The sequence below is a fragment of the Triturus cristatus genome, chromosome 12, assembly GCF_964204655.1.
Source record: "Triturus cristatus chromosome 12, aTriCri1.1, whole genome shotgun sequence".
Taxonomy (NCBI): Eukaryota; Metazoa; Chordata; class Amphibia; order Caudata; family Salamandridae; genus Triturus; species Triturus cristatus.
The window spans coordinates 805189850-805204877 of NC_140595.1; the positions used below are offsets into that span (position 1 = coordinate 805189850).

At 52.8% G+C, this 15028-nt stretch overlaps 1 protein-coding gene across 1 annotated transcript in view; it reads right to left on the bottom strand.

Annotated features, from left to right (window-relative positions):
* The window catches only part of LOC146782913 (N-acetyllactosaminide beta-1,3-N-acetylglucosaminyltransferase 4-like), a 231286-nt gene extending 216503 nt beyond the window's left edge, over window positions 1-14783 (bottom strand). Inside the window, exon 1 of the mRNA XM_085637673.1 lies at window positions 13828-14783. The gene's annotated coding sequence lies outside the window, so the exon portion shown is untranslated. The remainder of the gene's footprint in view (window positions 1-13827) is intronic.
* Window positions 14784-15028: the final 245 nt, after the last annotated feature.

A 15028-nucleotide genomic window follows, 5' to 3' on the forward strand; every position in this document is an offset into this window, starting at 1 on the left:
ACTTGCAGTGGGCTTCTACAGCTGCTCTCATTCTAGGCCAGTAAAAATGGGTCACGAGATGGCTGTAGGTCTTGTCTTGACCCAGGTGGCCGGCGAGGGGGACGTCGTGGGCTAAGCCCAGGAGGAAGTCTCGGAAGCGGAGGGGTACCACCAGCACCCGTCCGGATCCCAGCTCCACCGACTTCTGTTCACTGTACAAAATGCTATTCTCCCAATAAATTTGGTGCGTTCCAGTTTGGTCGCCTGCGGCTTGGCCCTCGACCTGGCGCCGTAGTCCGACCAGGGAAGGACAAGTGGCTTGCTCCCGGCAAAACTCCTCCCGGGTGGGCCCGCCCTCATGGCGCCATTGGGCCAACTCGGGTAGATCGCTTAACTCGGGGACCGGGGCGGTGTCGGACAGTGAGGGCTCGTCGCTGGCGACGGGCCCTTCCGATGGGGGGACGGGAGGACCCTCGGGGGTTACTGCTCTGACTTCTTCGGTCGGGGCGTCTTCGCCTTCTCCCAGGGGGGGAAGTCGAGCTGACATGGATCGGGTGGTGGCGCACACCCACTCGGGGAGCCCCATCATCTCTAGGTGGGCCTTGCGCTCGACGTGCTTCCAGGGAGAACTCTCCAGGTCGTTCCCTAAGAGGCAGTCGACCGGCTGGGAGGTTCTTACGGCAACCCTCAGCTTACCTATCACTCCACCCCACTCAAACAGCACCAGAGCTACCTGACACATACTCTCTCTATTATCGTCGGAAATTACTGGCCAAAAGACGTTGGGGAGGATCTGCTCCTCGGGGATTAAGTGCCTGAGGACACCGGTGATGCTGGCCCCGGTGTCCCGCAGGGCCTCTATTTGGTGGCCATTGATCTTGAGGAGCTGCCCGTATTTCTTCGTGTTGGAGGGCAGGAGGCTACCAGGGACCATCTCCCTATCTCCCAGGGATACTAGGGACATGGCTGCGGGTTCCCATTCCCCGGTTTCCTCAACCTCCTCCCCCAGAGCTATGTTGGCTATCTGTCTTGCAGGGGTGTTTTGGGTGGCCATGGGGCATTCTGGGTCATTGGCGTAGTGCCCGGGCTTCTGGCAATGGAAACAAGTGACGGTTACCCTGTGTCCCCGTCTCCCGGGGGGTCCGGTTACTGGTGGGGGGGGCGCTGGGAAAGGTGGAGGTTGGGTCTTTGGGGGACTAGGCTGGGACTCTCTCTGGCCTCCCTGGTTCCCCCCTCCTCTCTGGCGGGGTGGTCCCTGACTGGCTCGGGGGTATTCTCCTACCATGCCCCGGGTGACCCGGGTGTTGGTCCAGCGGTCTGCTTCCACCGCCAGCTTCCTGGGATCGGTGAGTTTGCTATCAAGCAGATGCTGGCGTAGTTCCACAAAGCAGTTCGCAGCCAGGTGTTCCCACAACAGGAGGTCGGTGAGTTCCTCAAGGGTGGTGACTTTGCTGCCCTTGACCCACCCATCGAAGGCCCGACTAAAAAAGTTTACATATTCCACCCAGGTGGTGCCCGGGATTTTCCTGCAGTCCCGGAATCGCTGACGGTACATCTCGGGGGTGAGACCGTACCTTGTGAGTAGAGCCTCTTTCATGTGGCTGTAGGAGGTCTGCAGAGAGAGGGGTAGGTCGAGCAGGGTGTCTCTTCCTTCGCTCAGAAACCGTCCCCACAACCCTGCCCCCCAGTCCTTCTGCGGGACCCGATGGGAGGTCATGGCGACCTCGTAGGCCCTGAACCATTGCTGAATGTCATCGTTTTTATAATATTCCTTGACCACGTCCTTGGGGATGTGGACCTTCTGCTCCGCTGGGGAGGTCGCCTCTCGGTTTCCCGGGGGCCTCCCTTCCTCACTTCTGGCCTTGAGCTCGATTTTTTTCAAGCTGCGTTCGTGCTCTAGTTGGAGCTTTCTTCCTTCGTGTTCCCGTTGGAGCTTCTTCTCTTCTAGCTCGCCTTGCACGCGCATTTGCTCTACTGCTAGCTTTTTCTCCGCTAACTTTAATTCGCCTTCGATTTTGAGTTTAGCTAACTCGAGTTCGTGATTGCGGCTTCTCTCTCTGTCCGCGAGTTCTTCCGGGGATAGACCCCCGTCTGGTACGATGCCTCGCACCTGATTGCTGCTGCTTTCGCCTTGGGGGGGTTCGGCCTCGTCGGGGCGCTCCCCCGTGTCTTCCGGGCGGGAGGCCCCGGCCTCCACCCAGGCTTTCAGTGCTTTCTGCAAATCTTCCTTGGTGTTGAGACCGGTGGTAGCGATTCTAAGTTCTTTGCAGAATTGCTTTAGTTCTTTGTGTGTGTATTCTTCTAGTTGTTCCACCTGGAACACCCTGTTGGCGTTGATTTCTGCGGGGATCATGGCGTTTCCTTCTGCCATCTTTGTCGGTAGTGCGTCCGTCGTTCACGGTACGATCTCCCGGTGATGGGCCCGAATCCCGTCGCTTGCCACCAATGTTAGACGGCGACCTCAGAGGAGCCCGGAAAGGGGGTCCTGACTACCCTGAGACCCACCCTCAAAGTATCGTAGCCGGGCACTGGCGGGAGACTCCTCAGGAGGAGGAATCTCGTATCGAGGATCGTACTTCTGGCACCACACGACACAGAAACACCACACCGTGCGTTCTTAGGAACCAATCTTTATCAAACAGGTTAGCACTGCAAATATGTACAAGGAGAGCACGGGCTCAATGAGTCTCGGAAGGGGATAGGGGGTAGCGGGACAGTCTCTGGTAAAAGGTTCAAGGCAAGGACGTACCCGGCGCACAGCTCACAATCCTCGAGCTGGGGGGTAGGCTGGTTGTCGTGGGGTCCGGCGGGACCGGTGGAGTCTGTGGAAGCCGCGAGTCACTCAGCGGGCGCAGGTACAAGTTCGGAGGTCTTACGATCTTCAGGGAGCCGCGAGTCACTCAGCAGGCTCAAGTACAAGTTCGGAGGTCTTACGATCTTCGGGGAGCCGCGAGTCACTCAGCAGGGCTCAGGTACAAGTTCGGAGGTCTTACGATCTTCAGGGAGCCGCGAGTCACTCAGCAGGGCTCAGGTACAAGTTCGGAGGTCTTACGATCTTCAGGGAGCTGCGAGTCACTCAGCAGGGCTCAGGTACAGTTCGGAGGTCTTACGATCTTCAGGGAGCCGCGAGTCACTCAGCAGGGCTCAGGTGGTTCTAAGTTCCAGGAGCCGCGACCGCGTCAGCAGGCTCTCGTTGTTCCAGCGTCGAATCTGCCGGACAGTCCCAGAGCACCCCTTGTTATAGGTCGACCCCTCTTTGATGTCCGGAGTCTGTGCAGGCAGGGGTCTTGTCACCTGGGGGTCGCTTGTCGGGGGTTTCCTGCCATTGTCTTGTGATCTTTTCAGGGCCGGGTCGGGAGGAGTCCCAGACACCCAGCAGGCATGGAGCCAGCCCTCAGGGAGGCCGGAGGGCCGATCGAAACCCATCGTCCCAGGGGAGTTCAGAGGTGCGATAGAACTGCTCCTCCCTCTCTCATCCCCTGGAAGCGTGATGTCCTCCAGCCGGAGTGGCGCCTCTAGGCCCGGGTCGCGCTGGGGCCGGGCGGCCATCTTGGTGCATGAAGTGGGCATGCTGACCCGGGGTGGCCGAAGGGAGAGAGGCCATGGACGAGGATGTCCGGGTCGGGTGCGTGTGTTCTGGTGGAAAGGATCGGTTAGGCCGGGGGATTGGGGCTGCCGGTACCAGGTTATGTGGTGTGGGGACCAGTAGAGCCATGTTACGAGGCCGGGTCCAACAGTTCCCCTTCTATTGTCCAGTTCTGGCCCGCAGAAGGATAACCCAGGGGGGCAGCCAAGTCTGTGGTACCAGAGGGGAAAGTTATGTGCAAATACCTGCCCTTTCCTAAATATGGGGAATGCCCACTGGTCTCTAAACCCTGTCGCCATTTGGCTCTAACACAGTGTTTACCAAACATTTATGCACTGCCGCAAACTTGTTATATGTCAACTACCGCAACCCGCCTTCTGCCCTGGCTAACGTGCGGGTGAATATGTCTAAACTGAAGCGACCAGAAACCTACCCTTGGTTGCAGTGGAATGCCCACCCAATGTACATGGTACCTGTTTCTAAATGGTGCCAGCAGGTGTTCCTCATAAAAGGCCCTCGTAGCCAATTGCCCAATGCAGACTCATCATTTCGCAGCGCCTCTTTGCATTGTCACTTCCAGAGTCAGTTTAAAATTATACTTTCCCACCATTGTGCTGGTTACCGGTGGTAAAGGCAGAGAGAATCTGGGTTTAAGATCAGTTTCCTAGAGTAAAACAATAATTATCCCACACCATTATCACAGGCAGTGAGTGTGCCCCACGAGACACCCCACACTTCTGTGCAACACCAACACTAACGCACCGTGTGCCAGTTTGTGCATATCATTCTAGGGTGACTAAGCCCTAATGTTCCCCCTTCCCTGGATGCTCCCCAGTACGAGGGTACAGACTGATGACCAAGTGCTGCGCCAGCCAATATCACCAGGGTCAGAGAAACCACTGCAAGGTGGCACGCCAAGCTAAGCCCACCCAAGAATTCGCCTACCAATGCGAGAGGACCAAGCACCAAGCATTCCTCGCTTCTTAAGCCATCACTACGATGGTAGGCCCGCCCAGCCGGTGAGACCACTCTATATGGGCAACAGTTGTCTCACACAAGGCCTGTGTTACCTCAGTCTCAGTCCTCCTGCAGCACAGTGCCCCACAGGCAACCTCCTGCTTGCGCGGTCAATGCAATCTGGCATGGCTGACAGGTGCGCTGGCATTTAGTGCTAAGCTTAGTGTGCAGCCAGCTGGTATTCTGAGGCTTCTGTCATTACCTCCGAGACAAATACTACAAAACCCCTAACGAATCAGATACTAGACAACCTGTCCCTTCACTCTGAAACTCGCTAATCATTAACAGAATGCCAAGTGACTTAAACAGGGGCATGTCAAAACCATGGAAATACCTGGATTTGAACATGTAACCAACAGGTTCAGAGTCAGATACCTTACCATTAAGCCACTGTCTGCTGTAACAGTTCCACGCAGTGCGAAGGCTCTAAGCTATAAGAGGGAACTTCTCAAAACTGTGCTATCTTTATCTGCCTTCACATCGTCTGCAGTCATGTGACCGTGGCTTGGCTCGATGGAGCCACGCAGAGGTATTGAAACGGAATACAAGAGTGCCTGTTAAATCACCTATTCAGCACAACTATCCTTATGCCCACTGCAAATGAAAGCATGGTCGTCCATGGAACTGCGCAACGCTCGCTACTACATGTGCAGCCCACCCTACGCAAAGTTTAGTGGCCTGTGCGGAATCTAGGGCTGAGAAGTCACAGCACCCTCACTGGCTAATGGCCTACTAAGGACCCGGCTTCCCTCTGCGTCTGGTTGCTGCCACTCAGTTCGTACCCTGAACCACCGGCTGGGAGGTATCCAAAAGTAACAAATAAATTAGGAAAAGAGACAGATCCCGACCTGTGCTCAACTAGCTCCAACATTTCAGTGACACTAGTAAATCTTCACATGCCTGCTTGTTTAACATTGCCTTTTACTAAAAACTCGAAGTGCTATTGGTTGACTCTTCACAGTTCGATCTAGTACATACATGAGCTGAACGTATCGGAGTGCCTTACATGATCACCCCTACATTGTACCAGGACTTATGCACAGACAGGTTTACCGAATTAAGAGGGGCAGAGTCGCACTTCCCGTGCAAACACTTTTTTCGGATGCGGGCAGCGATCACCTAGTGACCACCCCATCTGCTGCCCCACACACCAAGGTTGTTCACCACTGGCCCCTTCAGTTGGGAGCGTAGTGTAACTGCTTATGGTTTAACCAGGGCTTTGTGCATAAACAGGCACACACAGCGTTTGCGCCAGAGTCTGACCCCAGAAAGAAAGCGCTTGCGATCATAAATGCATCAACCATACCCACTGAGCGCTGCCAACACCCACCCGCAGTTGCACTTCCCGCGAGAGGTGGGCCCCATTTTGCCCCACCCGGCCAAAAACAGCAGGCCCGAGCTATGCTGCCGGCGGCCCTCGGTTACCCTACCAGCAAAGTCAATAACCCGGCACAATCCTCTACCAAAAACTCCTAGAGATTCGTGGGAGGTTCGGGAGAGCAGCTTAAGGACACAGCCCCCGTCTAGGGAGACCTCAGCGGCTGTGATACTGCCACTGCACCAAGCTACATCCACTGGTGACTCTTGTATTCTAATGAACCAGTGTTGCTGTGCTATCACCTTAACTGTATACATTAAATCTGCCAAACCAGATTAACTATCCATACCCTTCTTCCTACAACTACCACTTGATTCTGGGCCCAAGGTACGCCTCTTGATAAAATGCAGGAGGAAAACCGATTAAGTGGTAATGCCAAGACTCTGACGAGGCGAGAACAAGCGCAAAACCGAGGGACAGTGCCATCCAGTGGCCTAAACACCTCACTGCACCAGGAATCTACATAAACGATCGGTGGTGTAAGAGCTCCTTTGTAAACTCTCTTTACCACGATTTCTAAACATTCTCCTCACCCGGCGAGGAGCTGGTCCTACATGCTATCCGTGAACCTTATCTGTGTCGCAATGTGTTCGCACGCTGTAGCGCCCCCCGCCTGCGGCCACAAGGGCGGTGGACCCCTTACCCCTAAACGTTCTGTCGCGTGGCACCGGGCCCCCCCCTGTAACTGCGAGGGGGGGTGGGCACTTGTCCCCCAGCTCCCGATCACCTAGGGAGCACCTCGCAAATGTTTTGGATAGGACACTGCAGCAGGTGCTCTATCCACTGATCTATTGGACCCAAATCTCTGTATTGGGACGTGGGGGGGGGGGGCAACGCCCAGTCCTTGCTGACTAGCGATATTGAACACTAGAACACACCAACATTTACTGCATGAATATTTATCATGAAATCTTCTGTAGACAAGCATGAATTGAAAGATCTCTTCTCCGCGACGGGACACATTAGTCACTTCAATTCTCTGTACTAGAAGGCATTCGTCACACTCCATAGGGGTGTGTGCTCAAGTATTCCAACGGCCCCGGGGGCCCATGGCTTTCCACTTTCCGCACTGGAACACCCATAAATCTCTCCAGGCCAATAATTCTGTGCCACCCTTTAGGGTGATCTATTGCAGACTAAAAGAGATTGTTTTACTTATGATTTACCAAAGCCCATTTAAAACCTCTGGTTATTTAAAAACGAGCCAGTGTCAAAGTCATTCACATCTTTCTTACTGAAGTGGACTGAAGACGATGGAGACGACCCATCAAACACCAGGCGTGCTACTGTGAGAGTGCCAATTTTCCGGTCAGGCCTCCCGCAGCCCAATGCCTTTCGGTCCGCATGAGGTCAGAGGTTGAAAGGAAGGCCCCCAGGATATCATGGGCACAGCCGAGCCCAACTAATTCACTGCACAGGCCTCCCACAAACCCGGGCCCGAGTACATGCAGCTCTGGCATACAATCTGACCCGGGAATCCAGGTATCCTCAACCCCTAGACAACAACAAAATGGGCGGGGGGGGTGTGGCTGGCTGGCCCCGACAAAGGCCCCCCGGCCTCTCCAGGCCTGCACTCACCGCCTAATTCGACGACGCGACGACTGTAAGGTATACAACCTGCGCACCACAGTGGTGGCCTAACCGTGGTCCTTATTAACAACACAATTGCGCCTGCACTCTATACTACAATCAGGGTTCAACTATTGACATCCCACCACAAAGCCAGGCGCGGTTTGAACGAGTTGGGGTGTGGGGGAGGAGGGATGTTATACATTAAGACATCCCCCGGTCTGCGTGTCCTAACACCATCGACTGTATCGCGCCAAGAACCCCGATACGGGAGTCTGCACTATATAACCGTTTGGAGTCAGCCAATTACAATGTAGCACCTAGGAACACGGAAGCAGCCAGCTACCTCACGTGCGGCAGCCGCGGAACAGCACCCAAGTATATCCAGGGCTGTTCAAAGCACCTGAACATGTGACAGCATGCACGGTACGTAGCCTCTACCCCAGTGATCGAACAGCCATCAACCCTTATACAAATGAAAACACACAGCCTGCATACCGGGGAACATCTGACACCCCATATACCGGACCCAAAACGAAGGTGCCACCTCATGCCGCCGAGCCTGCCGGCACCCAGTGCTACCCAACATGGGCTGGACGGCAGGCGCAGGTCACCACAGGTCGCGCAGCCTCCATGCGGCAGGGCCAGCCACTAACCAATTCTGCCTTAAACGTCCCTCTAGCCGAGATACATGCCCCCGCGGGGGGGGGGGGAGATCCATACAGGGAGTGTTGCCCCCTCTCCCTCCATGCAGGCACCCAACCGTGGCGATGACCGGGTGTTGGTCACACTCGCCAGTAAGAGGAGGGGGGGTTGCTAAGGACTCACCGCATCAAGAGCTCCCGTACCCGACCAAGGGAACAACCAGATGGCGTGAAAACAGCGACAAGGGTAGTAACCCACTAGACGTCGTGTCCGGCGCAAATGCGGCGAGCGTGGCAAAGAGGTCAACCTCATGGTGGGGAGGGCTATATAGCCTCCCCTCAGGCCAAAATGCCCCCAGAAGTGACGCCCATCGCATCACGCCCAGGGAGGAAGAGGGGGGACTCACCGGAGTCCCTGCCCCCAAGGGGGGGCGGGGAGGGGCTCTGGTGCCCAGACGACACTAGAGCGCCGACCGCTCTATTGGCCCCCTGCGGGTGCCGCGGTCAGCGGCATTCCTGCAGACCTGTGCCTCCTGCTTCCTTCACCTCATTCCTTTACTGCCCTCAGTCAGCCTCCACCACGCCCCTCTCCTTGATCGCATTCTTCAGGTCGGAGCTCCCAGCCGCCCTCAGCACCCTAGCGCCCCGGTGATTGTTGAACCTTGTTGAGGGGGGTCGGGGGCCGGTTGCAGATGGCTCGGATGGACCAGGCGACGATCTGTCCAAACAGTGAACCTTACGTGATGCTCCGGCGTGTACTCACCCTTTAATGGGGGAACAGAGAATAACAAGAGACGCGTTGGGTCAGCCAATGGAATCAGAGACTACATCTCCCAGAATGCACCTGTTCAGGGAAAGCCGACAACTAGTACTATGATGCTGCTGCCGTGCAGCGGCCCTAGGAGTGACGTTCGCTGGCTTCCCTCGGCACCCGCCCCCCTGAGAGTGGATCTGGGGTCGGGGTAGGGTAGGTTTTGAGGACTGCTGCTTCCCACAGCCCCTGTTCACGCGCTGCTCACGCCACCCAGACTACGCTCCCTCCAGCAAGCAGGCGTCTGCTCCCCCTTTGGGCGTGGGGTTCTGCACCCCAGGGCCCGCCCGCACCCTCAGAAGGCAGGGGCACCGTGCCCGAATTAGCCCTGCCAGCAGGGCACCACCCGCTTCTTCCGCCACAGCAGGCACTAGCAGCCTCCCTACCAGATGCTGTTCCCGGGAGTTCTGCCCAAAAAATAAAAGTGCACCCACGCCCTTGAAACAGCCACAGAGGCACCATTGTGCGTGCCCCGGAGAGAGCTAAAGATACCCACACAGGCGGCCTTCTGAGAGGGGTCGACCAGCTGCTAGGGGGGCACTGCCCTCAGCGAGGCCTGCTATGAAAACTCACATGTCCGAGTATGAAAGCGAAGACCCTCTTGTCCTGCTCAGGGCGGTTGTAAGGATTGTCAATAAATACAAAGGGGCATATTATCAAGAAATGGAGTTAAAATTATTGAGAATTCCCATAGAAGCCCATGTTCTGGTGTCAACATGGGCTTCTATTGGAATTCTCCAGGGCATATTATCAAGCCCATTATCGCCGCTTTAGCTACAGTTTTCTGCCGCTAAAGCGGCGATAATTTTAACGCTGTGCTTGATAATATGCCCCATAGAACCTTAACCATGGTCATAAACATTTAGTGGCATATCAGCAACAACCGGCGATAATTATCACTAAGCGCACTTAGCGCTAGGATAATTATCGCCGGCTAACGTGGATTTTTATCGCTGAGATAGCGTGCCATTAGCAACGCTTATCTCAAAAGCGATAAAAATCCTAATGCTAACTGCCAAATGTGAGATTATCGCTGGAAACCCAGCAATAATCTCACGAAGTTTGGGGATAGCTTGCTGATAGGGCCTCACATACATAGACATGATATCCACCTTCCATAGGATATCATGGCTAAGTCAGTCCTGAAGCAGGCGTAAGGAAAGTAGCGATAACAGGGGTTATCGCTACTTTTCTTGCCGCTATGCTTCATAGCGTGGGGCTTGATGATAGGAGAAAGACACAGGGCACCCCGCCCCTCCCCCCACTTATAACTCCATGGTAGCTGCACCCCTGTGCGATGATAACCCGGATGTAAATGCCATATTTGGAGCACTGGTGTGATAAGTAGCCTCCCAAACTAGCACACAACAAAATAATACACAACACTCCTGGGGACCCAACACTCAATGGCATAAAGTACGATGGGCCCCCTGCAGAACGTGGTGACCCCCCTTACCTCACCGACATGCACAGAACTTAGGCTGCATGGAGGCCCCCTGGAGGGTGGGGCACTTCTGAGTCACAAATACTGCGCCCCCGACAACACCTTGAAGCTGCCACAGTAAGACCACGCTCAGCCCTGCAGACACAAACACCCACTGAGAATCGGCAAAGGACCGGTGAGACCGAGTTCACTTCCACCCTGATGGAAGACAGGCCCGTGTCGTATCTAGAGGCAGCGGGGCAAGACCACCCCCCAATAACAAGTGAGAAGGGCCTTTCCAGCCCCTCCCTTGCAGGGTGCATGCGCACTGCTGCAGCCACACTTTCCAAACGTGCTGCCTGCTGCTGAGACAATTCACAACCCGCTCTTGCTGGTTCCCTCAGGAGTCCAACAGAGCCAGCCAGCTGTGAGCACGTGCGAGCATCCTGCGCGAGGCGGCAGGCTGGAGGCAACAGGGCTGTGTCCTGCCTGGAAATGTAGTCTTCAAATCCTATGCAGTTGTGTACAGTGCAACCAGCCTCACGTGACTCCCAATGCACCATTCGCCATTAGTGTTGTGTTCAACATCCTTAAGGCTCAACACCTGCCCTAGCCTGTATCCTAGTGTTTACAACCTGCAATGTTATGACTAAAGACATTTTACGAATGGGCTTAGAAGTGTACAGTTAGGCAGTGGCGGCTGGTGACATTTGAAAGTGGAGAGCCGTAAAGTTATCATGGTACTGCACTGAGGCGAGCGAGCGAGCCCTAACAACTCCTCCGAGAACATTTTGAAAAAAGAGTGGATAAATGGAGCCTTTTCAAGCAAATTTGAGGAAGCAGGAAGGTTGATAAAGCACTTGCAAAAGTATTATGACAGGATCTGTAATAACATCGTTATATCCATCAACTTTACCCCAATACAAGTACAAACACACACTCAAACTCTTTCAAGTACACACATAAAGCACGAGTCACAAACATTTGTTTAGGCTTAAAGACCTATAAACAAAAAAGTATACAGAGACCGCTGCAGCTGCAAGCAGATGTGAAATACTCGATTTACTCACAAAGTGACAAACACAAAACCCGCAGCCAGACATACTGGGCCCGGTGCCACCTCATAAGCACCCCTGGTCACACCTTCCCCTTTCTGGGAGCCTCCAGGAGACGAAATCAAGGAGAAATTTAAAAAACAAATTGTTTCGGGGTTCTCATGTCCCCCTCTCATTTACATCACACAAACTGCTCTGGATGGCAAGGGAAAGGGCAATCACCATGCGCCTTACTAGGGACACATGCTTAAATCTGGGGCTCTCCGTTACCATGGGCTCCCTGTGATGCACCAGGACTACAAGACCCAAGAGTAGGCCAGTACTCAGAGCGGCATGGCTAAGCACTTAAAAGGTCCCTATTGGCTATGCTTGTTTAATAAGAGGTGAGCAGCCACCACCCGCAGTGCTAAATTAAGTCTTCCGGAAGGCCCAGAGAAGGGCTTTTTGCGTAATCCATCTTTCAAGTGATAAGAACATCGACCACAATTCTCTAGGAGTAAATCGGCAAAATAAAGTAATTTCTTGAGGGACTGCAAAAACACACAACACGAGCCCACAACAGCATCAGCCTGGGGTAGGAAGATGAGTTGTTGATCACATTTTACACCCAAGTTCTTTGGCACTGTGGCTAGGGGATGGGGGAGGAACCACAGACTTGCCAATTCCCACTTGGCACAGACTTGCTATTTTTGCCAATTATGTGTGCTGGAAGGGAACATATTTAATAATGCGCACCTACCGGTCTGCCTAAGTAAGCCTTAAAATTGCATTTGAAACACTGGTAAATCACAAGACACTTTGTGCTACTGAAACTAGTCTTTTTATAAGATTCTTATGGATTTACTAGATAGTTCAATACACTTGAGTTCAAAATCAATTTAGGAGAAACTGGAAAGACGCAAAGTGCAAAACAAGCTTGTGCAGTAAGTAGCTTTAGCAGTAAAACTATTTTTGCAAACTGAGTGGCCATTACAATGGGAAAACGTGCTGCCTGTAACTGACAGTGTGCCACCACACACCATGCTTAAGAGATATTTTTGCAAATGTTTTGAGTTCATTGATTTGTTCAACATGTGAGAAAGTGTCACTCTAAGTGTCACACATTTGTTCGTCACTCATAAGAACCCTGAAACCTTGGAAAAGGCACTCATAGGCAATCTCTAAACTTGCCAGCTATGCTTCGGGTCCATGAAAACAGGATGCAGAAAGAGCTCTGCATTCAAGAAACTGTGGCGAACATCTGCAGCGGCTCAATTGGAGGACGCCGTAACCTTGTCATGGCTCAAATCATAAACATGCTCCGCAAAATCGCCGCCATCTTGATTAGTGCGCGAGCCACGAACCTCGGAATAAAGATGTGGTTGACGCATCATGCACTATTAGTTCATAGTATTGACCCATGGAATTTCAATGCTGTGTACCGTAGCGATATAGCACTCATCTAAAATACAAGAGGGAACTATTCTCATGAAACACGTGCAACTGTTAACTGGAACTGAACTGAAGCACAACTATTCTACAGGCACCCCGTCCCTGTTATTACGAAAACTTCTTACCTCTTATCTTCGCCATGCTAAGAGATATAATAAATTATTTAACCTTTAAAAAACATATTAATAAAGACTAGAATTTTGATCTCATATTTTCGGAGTGTGCCGACTTATTCTGGGTTAACAGGTATTAATTACCATGGCAGAAAGGAGCAAATGAGTGTTTCATCTCCGTTGGTGCAATCTGATGTCTCAATAAATGCTGTCTCATCTGCTCAGGGCACCAACATTCTGTGCAATGCTCCTGCCCTGCAGGGTGTGACGTCACCGTTCTTAGCACATCAGGGAGTAATGAAACTAACCTCCCACGGGTACTATCCGTTTGTAAAGGGTTTTTTTTCAGCACGAGAGACATGCATTTAATGGGCCCCTGCACCGCTCTGGACATATCGCCGTTTTGATCTGATAATCCCCAAATGTGTATCTCTACGTGTATGAGAATTCAGCGTGTGCATTGGCAGGAAGTAGGTGCCTGGGGAGTTGAGTGATCTCAGCCAGGGTTTTCCCTTTTTCTCAAGACGTAATTATGCAAATTTGAAAATAATCATTTCCTGGATCTGTAATTAAAAATCAACTGCACGTTAGACAGGACAATAGGTAATATTTATGGACGTAATTAGAACACAGCTGCTTTTGTATCCCGTGTCACCTGTGTCCAACAACTAAAAAATTAACGCTCAATTTGCAGGGAGCTGGCATTTATTTCACTCCATGTGTGTCTTTTCATTGAGTTCTCAAAACCATCGCAGTGAATCTACATGTTCAATATCGCTTCATATAAAAAACCTATCATACGAGACATACATTTACCATACCTGCTGTGAGCTGCAGCTTACAATCAGTTTGTTATCTCTGTGCATCATAACAGCCGCAGCTCCATTCCACAGCTGCCAAAGAAGATTTGCTGCTTGCGAAGACTGAAGAAGTGTCCAGTGGAATCCAAGGCTGGATTCAAGATGAAGATGACCTGAAAGCAAAGGGACAGTGTGCACAGTCACTTGCCAGTGACCCGGGGCCAGGATGATGGATGCTCATGGATGTCGGGTGATTTCAGGTGATCAAGGGTGTTTTGACTCTTCGCTCAGGAGGACCAGGAGGGATTGACGATGTCCAGCAGCTGGATTCGGAGTGTCCCACAACGTCTGCAGCTGACTGAGTTGTTAACAACCCTTAGCAACAGCAAGTTTCATGAAAAGTGAATTAAGTCAATGGTGTAGACCAGCAAGATCTGAGGTACTCACCTAGCGCGGGTAAGTGAGGGCAGGCCTGGAGCAACCAGGGGAGTCCTTTGGTTTGATCAGAAAGTATTCAGGGGACCCACAAGACAACGGGCAAGGGATCGCAAAGACCCCTTGTGTGGAAATGCTTCACAGGAGCCCACGGTCACTAGAGACGGGGTAGGCCTCTGATTTATGGTGCACTACCTGCTGGAAGCTTGGGCCACAAATGATCCAAAGCACAAGTTCATAGAACGTCGAGAAGGGGTTGCACTCGACAATAGTGCACGGTACCCGGGTATTGCTGTTCCACATCACTCGTGGGGTCCACTCGCCTCAGCTCTGCTGGGGACTCTCAATGGCCGTCGAGAAGTCAGGAGATCCACTTCCAGAGCTGCAGGGACTTCGGGCTCCAACGGGAGCGGGAAAGTTTGCGACCGTTGATTCAAAGTTTTGGTGCCTGCCAAGCAGGGGAGTCACTCCTCCGTCTTCCAAAGGTAGTGGAACATCAAAGGACCAGGATTCTTCTTGTAAAGCGTCGTCCAGGGATATCTAGTTTGCAATGGCAAGGGTTCCCTATCTTATACTAAAAGAAAGGGAGGGACTAGCTTTATGACCACTCCTCTGGGAGGGTCAGGGTAGGGGGTGGTTACACCCACTTCTCTTTGTCCAGTTTCATGCGAGAGCAGGGAGATGTAGCCGCTGAACCGGTTTGAGCTGGCATATGCACAGAGGAGCCTACTGCTCCCACAGTGCAGGACTTCAAAGCACTGTAGGAGTGCACACACCCGGCCCCAAT